General features: G+C 48.1%; 1 pseudogene across 1 annotated transcript; it reads right to left on the bottom strand.

Annotated features, from left to right (window-relative positions):
- Positions 1-2,974: 2,974 nt before the first annotated feature.
- Positions 2,975-3,282, bottom strand: LOC307065876 (non-histone chromosomal protein HMG-14-like; annotated as a pseudogene). Its single transcript has one exon. The product of its transcript is annotated as a non-histone chromosomal protein HMG-14-like (transcript).
- Between the last annotated feature and the right edge of the window lie 6,470 nt (positions 3,283-9,752).

The raw sequence follows: 9,752 nt of genomic DNA, 5'->3' as shown, positions 1-9,752 counted from the left end.
TAGCAAAAGGCAGCTGTTGGAGGGAAGCTGGGCTGGGCCTTACTGACTAACGTGCTCTATTTCAGCGACACGGCCACTTCCCCCTCTGAGGTTCTCAGCCACTCTCCACTTCGGAGCGGACACCTCACGGCTGTGTCTTCTCTCACACTGTTTATGTGCCTGTGGTTTTGTGAAGGTCAAGCACAGTGTAGGTCACCCGCGGTGTGGGGAGGTGGGTGGGATGCCGGGCTCTGCATGTGGAGCGAGCTGTGTTTAGACCTCGTCCGACAGGCTGAACGCTCACCTTTCGGTGCGGCTTCCAAAGAGTTCCCACTTCTTAATTTCAGAGTGTAATAGAAGGGTTGGGGGTGGGGGCGGGTCTCATTTCACTGAAAAAGATTTACCGTGGAAAGAAATCCTGCCAACCCCCAGTGCTCTTCGTTGGTCGAGAGAGGTCCACAGCCAGCGGTCAAGAACAGCTGCTGGACGGAGCCTGTGCTCACGCGTCGCTGTCCGATGGGGAAGCAGCCCAGCCCGTTCTCCACATCTTAGGCCATTTTTAGCACAGCACACTGCTTTTGAACCTGAAGGAGGCCTGTGTGCCCAGATCATCGACGCCAGACTTGTTCCTGTAGGCAGTGTATCTGAATCCCAAGGGAAAAAAATTGTATAATCTTGGACCCCTCGTATTTATACGCTGGCGTAACAAACGCTCTCTGCGAAGGAGATCTTGGTCCTTAGTTTTCCATCTAGGCTGCTCTCTCGCTCTCCCTATCCTTGCCTTCCATTCCTTCCACAAATATTTATCAAAATGCTTCTATGGGGACTTCCCTGGTGGTGCAGTGGTTGAGAATCCGCCTGCCAATGTAGGGGACATGGGTTCGATCGCCTGTCCGGGAAGATCCCACATGCCGTGGAGCAACTAAGCCCGTGCGCCACAACTACTGAGCCTGCGCTCTAGAGCCCACGAGCCACAACTACTGAGCCTGCGTGCCACAACTACTGAAGCCCGTGCGCCTAGAGCCCGTGCTCCGCAACAAGAGAAGCCACCACAATGAGAAGCCCACGCACCGCAACAAAGAGTAGCCCCTGCTCGCCGCAACTAGAGAAAGCCCGCGCACAGCAACGAAAACCCAACACAGCCAAAAATAAATAAAAATATATTTTAAAAAAACCCCAAAAACCCTTCTATGGGTGAGACATGCTGGGCCCCACGCCATAGGGCTCACAAAAACAATCAGAAGCTTCGGATGTGTCAGCGGAAGGAAGACGTGTTCAAAACGATCCTAAACCCAAGGCCTCAGGAAGGCCGGAGCTCATTGGGGACGACTTCCGGTGGGGCGGGCCCATTCCGGTGGGATAGCAGTAGTGCCCCCTTTACTCTGAAAGTGGAAACTTTGTGTCGTGCCAGTCCCTCAGACTGCCCAGCCCGGAGTCTCCCTCCTCAAAGATGCAGGATTCAAGAATCCAGCACTGGGACTTCCCTGGCGGTCCAGTGGTTAGGACTCTGTGCTTACACTGCAGGGGGCACGGGTTCCATTTCTGGTCAAGGAGCTAAGATCCCACAAGCCACGAGGCGCCCTCCCCCCTCCCCCCACTCCCAGGAGAGCGATCCTGGTTACGCTCAATCCTTCTTCCTGCCTTTCACTCTCAGTCAGAACCTTATTTTTTTTAAGTTGATTAATTAAATAATTTAGTTTTGGCTGCGTTGGGTCTTCATTGCTGCGCGCAGGCTTTCTCTAGTTGCGGGGAGTGGGCTTCTCATTGCGGTGGCTTCTCTTTGTTGCAGAGCACGGGCTCTAGGTGCGCGGGCTCAGTGGTTGTGGCCTGTGGGCTCTAGAGCGTAGGCTCGGTAGTCCTGGCACATGGGCTTAGTTGCTCTGTGGCATGTGGGATCTTCCCGGACCAGGGCTTGAACCTGTGTCGCCTGCATTGGCAGGCGGATTCTGAACCACTGCACCACCAGGGAAGTCCCTGTACACAATTCTTAACATACATACCAAAAATCTAAAAAATCATGCAGTTGTGATTCTTTTCTGAACAGTTAGTTATTCCAGTGACTTTCCAGCTTAAAATTTGGAGGCAAATTTTCTGTAACAGGATAGCAAGTACCAATATCTTCCAATATTGATATGCTGTTCCATCATAAGTCCCACTAATTCACAGTTTAATATCATATACTGTACATACTGAAATTGTCCATTGTTCACAGCACACTAACAGAGTTACTAGAACTGGACTACCACGACCAAACACGTTACAGAACACACAGAGTTCTGACCAGGAGAGCCAAGATCAAGGGGTGAGGGGTTTGCTTTAGGAAACATTCTACCAAAACAACATGGGAAGAGAAGTAATTTAAAGTGTTGGGGGTCGGGGTGGGTGGGATGAACTGGGAGACGGGGATTGACATATACACACTGTTGATACTATGTATAAAATAGATAACTAATGAGAACCTACTGTGTAGCACAGGGAACTCTACTCAGTGCTCTGTGGTGACCTAAATTAGAAGGAAATCCAAAAAAGAGGGGATGTATGAACATGTATAGCTGATTCACCTTGCTGTACAGTGTAGACTAACACAATATTGTAAAGCAACTACACTCCAACAAAAATTAAAAAAAAAGTGTTCAAGACATTAAATGCACAACCGACTCCAAACTGCCATTTAGTATGCTTTGTATTATAGGATATAAAAGCTACCCCCATCTATGGAATGTTAAGCTGACACCGAAGACAATGAAAGCCTCCCACATTCAATATCCTACTATTTTCTGGTTGTACCAAAAAATAAACAACCGGCAAATGATTTCACCTCTTAAAAAATTTTTTTTCTTACACTTGAAAAATGGGATGGGGGGGATTCCCTCCTTTTTAAAAATGTTTCTAGAGCTCCTAAAAAACTGGCATTTACAAAATAGTCGATAAAAATATTCCTCTGGATTGTGCAAGAAGAGAGACAGGGACCACTGATAGGACCAGGTGTGTGATATTAATCAGACTTGGCTGCTTTCTCTCCTGCTTCATCAAAGGCTGGGCTGTCGTCGTTTTTAGTTTCTCCATTTTCTGCAGGTACATCTTCTTTAGTCTCTTGGTGAGCCGCTTCAGCCCGTTTTCCCTTTGCTCCCCTTTTCCCTTGTGTTTGCACTTTTTTTGGTCTGAAGATTCATTCTTTCCTGCCGGCTCTTTGGGCTGCGTTTCCATTTTTGCAGGAGCCGGTTTAGCTAACAACCTCGCCGATCTCCTCTTGGGCTCCTCCTTCGCCGCCCCCTCGGTGGAGCCAGGCTTCCTCTCGGGCATCATGGCGGCGGTGAAGCTGCCACTTCCCGCCACCCTGCTACATATTGCGGCTGCCCCGGCGACGCGGTGGAGAGTGCCGGCGGGGACAAGAGCTGTGGTGGCCAAGGGGCCAGACCCTTACTTTTGGGCATCTTCAATTTCTTCCTCTCCACAGACTGTTTTTTCCAATGAAATGGTGTAATACCGTGGAAAGGGCGCTTGAACTGGAGTTCACAAAAAAACTGGTCTCAGAGTTATGAAAACTTTAACAAAGTGTCTGACATCTGGAAAATGCTTGATCAATATAAGCCATCATTTCTGCGCAGGTGCTAGTTCTTCTGATGTAATAAGAGCAGTAGTCATAATAACAGCTAGCACAGTTTAGCACGTAACAGGTGCCCGTGAGGTTGCCAGTGCTGTTCCCATTTTACAGATGGGGAACCTGAGGCTGGGAAGTTACAGAGCCAGGCTCAAAGCTAGTCCGCCTGACCCTGAAGGCTGTGCCCTCGACCTCCTGCCTTACTACATTTTGGGACTTGTGTGCCACTTGGGACCTCTGACTCTTCCACTATAAGAGGGAGGAAGGATAGCAATCCTGAGAGCAGTGTGTGTGACGCGCCTCCTCACAGGACCAGGGAACCTGATGCCTGTTCGTGTTCTCACACGCTTCTGCGAGACCACCTGCTCCGTCCTTTGTCCACTTACCACCGTGCCTGGCGGCCTGATCCCCAGAAGGTGCAGTCTGTGCCTGCCACCCACATCCCTCTCCTCTCACGTGGGATCCTTTGCCCCCCTCTCTCTGCTCCTCAGCCCCACAGATGGGAGCATCTCTGTGGGAGCAGTTTATTGGAGAGCCAAGTGGGATTTGCCCACAGGAGACGCGAGTTCAAATTGTAGTCACATCCTCCACTGTTTCTGGTCCAGGACAAGTCACCTGATCCCTCTGAGAGTCACTGCCCTCATCTGCAGAATAGGGAGAATCATAATTCCCACCCTGTAGGACTGTGTAGTAAGGCCAAAGGGAGGCGTCAGAGCTGAGGGGTGCAGTGCACTCTGGCCAGTGCTCTTACTCAGTGGCCTCTCTGTGTCCCCAGAGATGCTCTAACTTCACCTGGCTTTTCCTGGGCATGGTCTTAACACATGCTGGGAAAACTTGAGGTTAACCCCGACTGACTTAAAGCCTCCCCTCCTGATCTCCCAGGCTGAGCATCATCTTCCTGACCACTCCCTCCTCCTGGGTCCCACCCAGCCACCTGAAACTCACTGTGCTCTATTATTTCTTTCCTACAAAATGTCCTAAAAGATTTTCAGGCCTCACACCCCCTCCCCTCCCCGGCCTTTTTGCATCATTCTCAAACTCCCCTCCCTGCCCTCCCCACCTTCCTTGGGGGCTATTTCAGCGCCTTTTGGCTGAGCTCTTGCCTCTGGTCCCACCACACCCCAATTCTGCAGGGAATGGGTCCTCCCCAAACCCGGCTCTTGTCCCATTGCGGCTCTGCTCAAGAATCTTCAGTAGCTCCCCACTGTGTGACGTCTAAACCTGGCCCAGCTCTTGAGGATCTCCACACCGTGGCTTCATCTTAGTTACCCACTTAACCCCCATTACTTAAGAAAGCAATCTTGCCAAAATTTGGAAGCACTGAGATATCTTTAAGTAGGTGAGTGAATAAGCTGTGGTATGCCCAGACAATGGAATACTATTCAGCACTAAAAAGGAATGCGCTGTCAAGCCTTGAAAAGACATGGAGGAACCTTAAGTGCATATTACTGTGTGAAAGGAGCCAATCCGAAAAGGCTGTAGACTGTATGATTCCAGCTCTGTGACATTCTGGAAAAGGCAGAACTATGGAGAGAATAAAAAGATCAGTGGTTGCCAGTGATTAGGGGCAGGGAGAGATGAGTGGGTGGAGCGCAGAGGATTTTTAGGGCAGTGAAAATACTCTGTGTGATACTATGATGGTGGATACATAGCCATATAGATTGGTCCAGACCCATAGAATGTGCAGCCCCAAGAATGAGCCCCAGTGTAGACTGTCGACTTCGGGTGATGATTGTGTGTCAGTGTAGATTCGTCAAGTGTGATGAACGGACCACTCTGGTGGGAATGTTGACAGTGCGGGGAGGCTGTGTGTGTGTGGGGACAGGGACGGGGGTATATGGGAACTCTCTCTACCTTCCTCTCCATTTTGCTATGAACCTACAACTGCTCTAAAATATAAAGTCTTAAAAAAGTCTACGTGACACAACTTAATTGTAGAAATATTAGAAATACAAATGAAAAAGGACCCACAGTTCTCCCACCCGGAGATACCCACTGTTTAACATTTTGCTGAATGGTCCCTCAGAACCTGTAGATGCGTGTGTGTAGCCATCTTAACGTGTATTTATTTTAAACAAAGACAGAATGTGATGCTGCCTCGGCGTGGGAACCTCCCTTTCCTCTCAGTTGTGTGCGGTGGGCATCGAGGGGGCAGCCGCCCAGTGAGTGGACGCCCCTAATTCACTCAGCTAACCTCCTCCTGCTGGCATTTAGGTTGCACCTGCTGTTTACTCTCCTTTTGGTGTTATTCTTGTCCCCACCATTTTGCTTTAAGTTTTGTTAATCTTTTTATATCCCCCTCTGCACGCCTCTCACCTGGTTTTCTTTTTCTTTTTAAAGAATCCATGCTAAAGTTAATTTTATTTATTTATTTATTTATTTATTTATTTATTTTTGGCTGCGTTGGGTCTTTGTTGCTGCACACGGGCTTTCTCTAGTTGCATTGAGCAGGGGCTACTCTTTGTTGCGGTGCGCGGGCTTCTCATTGTGGTGGCTTCCCGTTGCGGAGCACGGGCTCTAGGCACGCAGGCTTCAGTAGTTGTGGCTCGCGGGCTCTAGAGAGCAGCCTCCATAGTTGTGACGTAAGGGCTTAGTTGCTCTGCGGCATGTGGGATCTTCCCAGACCAGGGCTTGAACCCGTGTCCCCTGCATCGGCAGGCGGATTTTTAACCACTGCGCCACCAGGGAAGTCCCTCTGCAGGTTTTCTAATCTGCTAGTTTGGAAGATATAGGTTGCGTTCCTATTATTTTAGCAGGTACCCTTAACTTTCCCTTGTTATTGTGTTAATGTTTCACAGAAAAGTGCATAAAATATAAATGTGTCGCTGACACGTCCCTGGAAAGTATCCCCTCCCATCAGGCCCTCCGTCCCCGGAGCAGCCACTGTCCCGGTGGTCATCTGATCCCTACTTTGCCTTCTGCTCCCCTGGCCTGTGTATGCATCCCTAAATGTTCCATTTTCATTTATTTCCAAATTGATACCAGTGGAACCATATCATATGCATTTTTTTTTGGAAGGAGGGGTGGGACTGGCTCCTTTCACTCAACACTCTATTAAAGATTCATCCATGTGGTATGTAGCCCTAGGCAATTGATTTTCATTGCTGTATATTATTCCTTTGCATGAATATACCACACTTTATTTATCCATTCTAATGCTGATGGACATGTTTTCCCTTATGCTTGGAAATTACTATATATACATATACATATGTATATATACACATACACATACATACACACAGACACATATGTGTATATATATTTTTTCACATGTATTCTGGTATTTGCATTTCTATCGGGCATATACTAGATGTGGAATTATAAGTCATAGGGTATACATAGTTGTACCTCATTATGGTTTTAATTTGTATTTATCTGATTACCAGTGAGGTTGAGCCTGCTTACGTGTTTATTGGCCTTCTGGATTTCTTGTAAAAAGTGTCCTCCAGTTTTTCAGTTATGGTGTCTGTCATTTCCTTATTGCTTTGTAGGAGATCTTTATATATTCTGAACCAGTTGTTTGGTACATGTATTATAAATATCTTCTGTCATCTGTGGATTTTTAATGGCATTTTTTGGGATAAATTTTAGTAGAGTTGAATTTATCAATCTTTCCCTTTATGGTTAATGACTTGTTTTTGTCTTAAGGAAAGTTTCCCTACTCCAAGTTCATGAAGAGAGATTTCTACATTAATTCTAAAGACTTTGTATTATTGCCTTCACACGTAGGCCTATAATTCACATAGAATTGAGTTTTTTGTATATGGTGTGAGGGAGGGCTCCAATTTCATTTTTTTTTCCCATATGGATGCCCAGTTATCCCAGCATGCTTATTAAAATGGAACACAATAGAATAATATCTTCAAAGAGATGAGGGAAAGTAACTGTCAAGCTAGAATCTAAACCAGGCTAAACCATCCCTCAAGAGGGACTGCGACACAAAGACATTTCGGATGAAGACGGAGAGAGGTTTACCACTTGTGACCTGAACTGAAAGACCTTTTAAGGGCTGTAGGCAGGAATGGAGTAACTGCATGCAAGTGGAAGATCTACCCACATCTCCGCCAGGTTCTGCAGGCTGAACCATCACATTTTTTTGAGGTCATGAGAAGTGTTCAAACAGAATCCACTGGACAGGCCATGAGCGTGCTAGGGTTTGGTCTGATCGACCCTCCAAGCTATTTTCACCCCATGGCCGGGCAGGTGTCTGCTGGCTTAGGCCCAGAGCCCTTGCTGAAGTGAGGTTTTCTTTACCTTCACAGATAAAGGAAACCAAGGGGAATCTGCTTGTTCATGTCCTCCCTAAGTGGAAGGGAGATGCTTTTACAAGAAATAACTTTTTCAGCAAATCCAGTGTATTTTTTTAACCTCTCATTTTTTTCCCTGCAATTGTGACATGTCTACATGAAATTGGCCACAGGAAGGAAGCCTCGTTCAAGAAGCTATTTTCTGAACATCCCTCTACACCCTAGATTTCACAACAGGCCTGCATTTAGGTGGGGAGATGGAGGCTTCATGCCCTCAATGGCAGCTGCAGTTTGGGAGTCAGGTGCCATCAGGAGGCCCTTAGGGCTTCTGTGGATCCCCTTGTCTGGTCAGAGAAGGTAAGGATCAGAGGGCTCATTAAACATTGCCTTTAGAGAAAGAGACTTTCAGAGCAGAGAGTCTAAACACTTCTGGAAATGAGCCTGAAGTGAGAGGTCAACTCAACGAGGCTCTGCAATGGGGAAGTTAAGAGTTTGGAGAAGGACTAGGAAAAAATAGAATGACCCAACCACTGGGAGGTCCCAGTGACCTGGTACTGCTGCTCTTTTTCTGCATGTTTGTTTGAATTCACATAACTATTTTGGACAATTCTGTCAAACGCCAGTTTCTTTTCCATCGACCCCCTATACTTCTCAAAGTTAATCCTACAAGTTTAGATAGGTTTCTATGGAGCTACCAGTCGAAAGATCCTGGCTCAATATTTTGGGGAGCACCGTTCTCACAGAAGCAATAAAATACTTTTCCTAGAGCAGTGGTTCTCAAAACCCTCAGAATCACCCAGGGGCCTTCTGTGAAGACTGCTGCTCTTAAAAGTACCGCTTTATGTAAGATGGTGAGCCCGGGGTCACTGGTTTATGGCCTGAGGAATGCGCAGCCAACATTGGCCTCTTGCGTTAGCGACTCACTTCAGTGTCTGTGCTCGTCCGTATAAATCAAGGGAGGGTTTCCCTCCAGTTTCCCCATGGGTCTGGCCTCTGAACTACGTGGAGTTTGCCTCCAACCCTGCTGCCCTTAAAAATACTAATCATTGGGAATTCCCTGGCGGTCCAGTGGTCAGGATGCCATGTTCTCACTGCCGAGGGCCCAGGTTCAATCCCTGGTCGGGGATCTAAGATCCCACAAACCATGCGGCATGGCCAAAAAAAAAGAAAGAAAGGGGGACTTAACCTGGTGGCGCAGTGGTTAAGAATCCACCTGCAATGCAGGGGACACGGGTTCGATCCCTGGTCTGGGAAGATCCCACATGCCGTGGAGCAACTAAGCCCATGCACCACAACTACGAGCCTGTGCTCTAGAGCCTGCAAGCCACAACTACTGAGCCCGCGCACCACAACTACTGAAGCCCGTGCATCCTAGAGCCCGAGCGCTGCAACTACTGAGCCCACGTGCTGCAACTACTGAAGCCCGCGCGCCTAGAGCCCGTGCTCCGCCACAAGAGAAACCATCGCAATGAGAAGCCCGCACACTGCAACGAAGAGTAGCCCCCGCTCACTGCAACTAGAGAAAGCCTGTACGCAGCAACAAAGACCCAACACAGCCAAAAAAGAAAAGAAAGGAAAAAAAGTACTAATCATTTAAGTTATAGGCATGACCGAAATTGTCTGACTTTCTGTCCTTTGCTTCCCACCATTCTTCTTTCTCCTTCCTGTTGGAGGTGGGCATCTCCACGCAGGTCTGCGTTGAAGTACACATGCAGATGATAACTGCCTCTTCAGTGCCTGCCGGGTCCTGGCTGCTTCACGCATCTCATTTCACCTTCGCAGCAGCTCTTTGAGGTGGATGCTTCTCTCTGCAGTTTGCAGAGGAGGACACGGGCTCCAGGCAAAATCAAAGGGACTTTGGGGCAGGAGCACACGGCTGGTGCGGTGGAGACAGGACATGAGCTCAGTCAGCGTGCTCCGTA

The sequence above is a fragment of the Hyperoodon ampullatus genome (genome assembly GCF_949752795.1).
Source record: "Hyperoodon ampullatus genome assembly, chromosome: 18".
NCBI classification, from domain to species: Eukaryota; Metazoa; Chordata; class Mammalia; order Artiodactyla; family Ziphiidae; genus Hyperoodon; species Hyperoodon ampullatus.
This window is presented reverse-complemented; position numbering and strand designations above follow the sequence as displayed.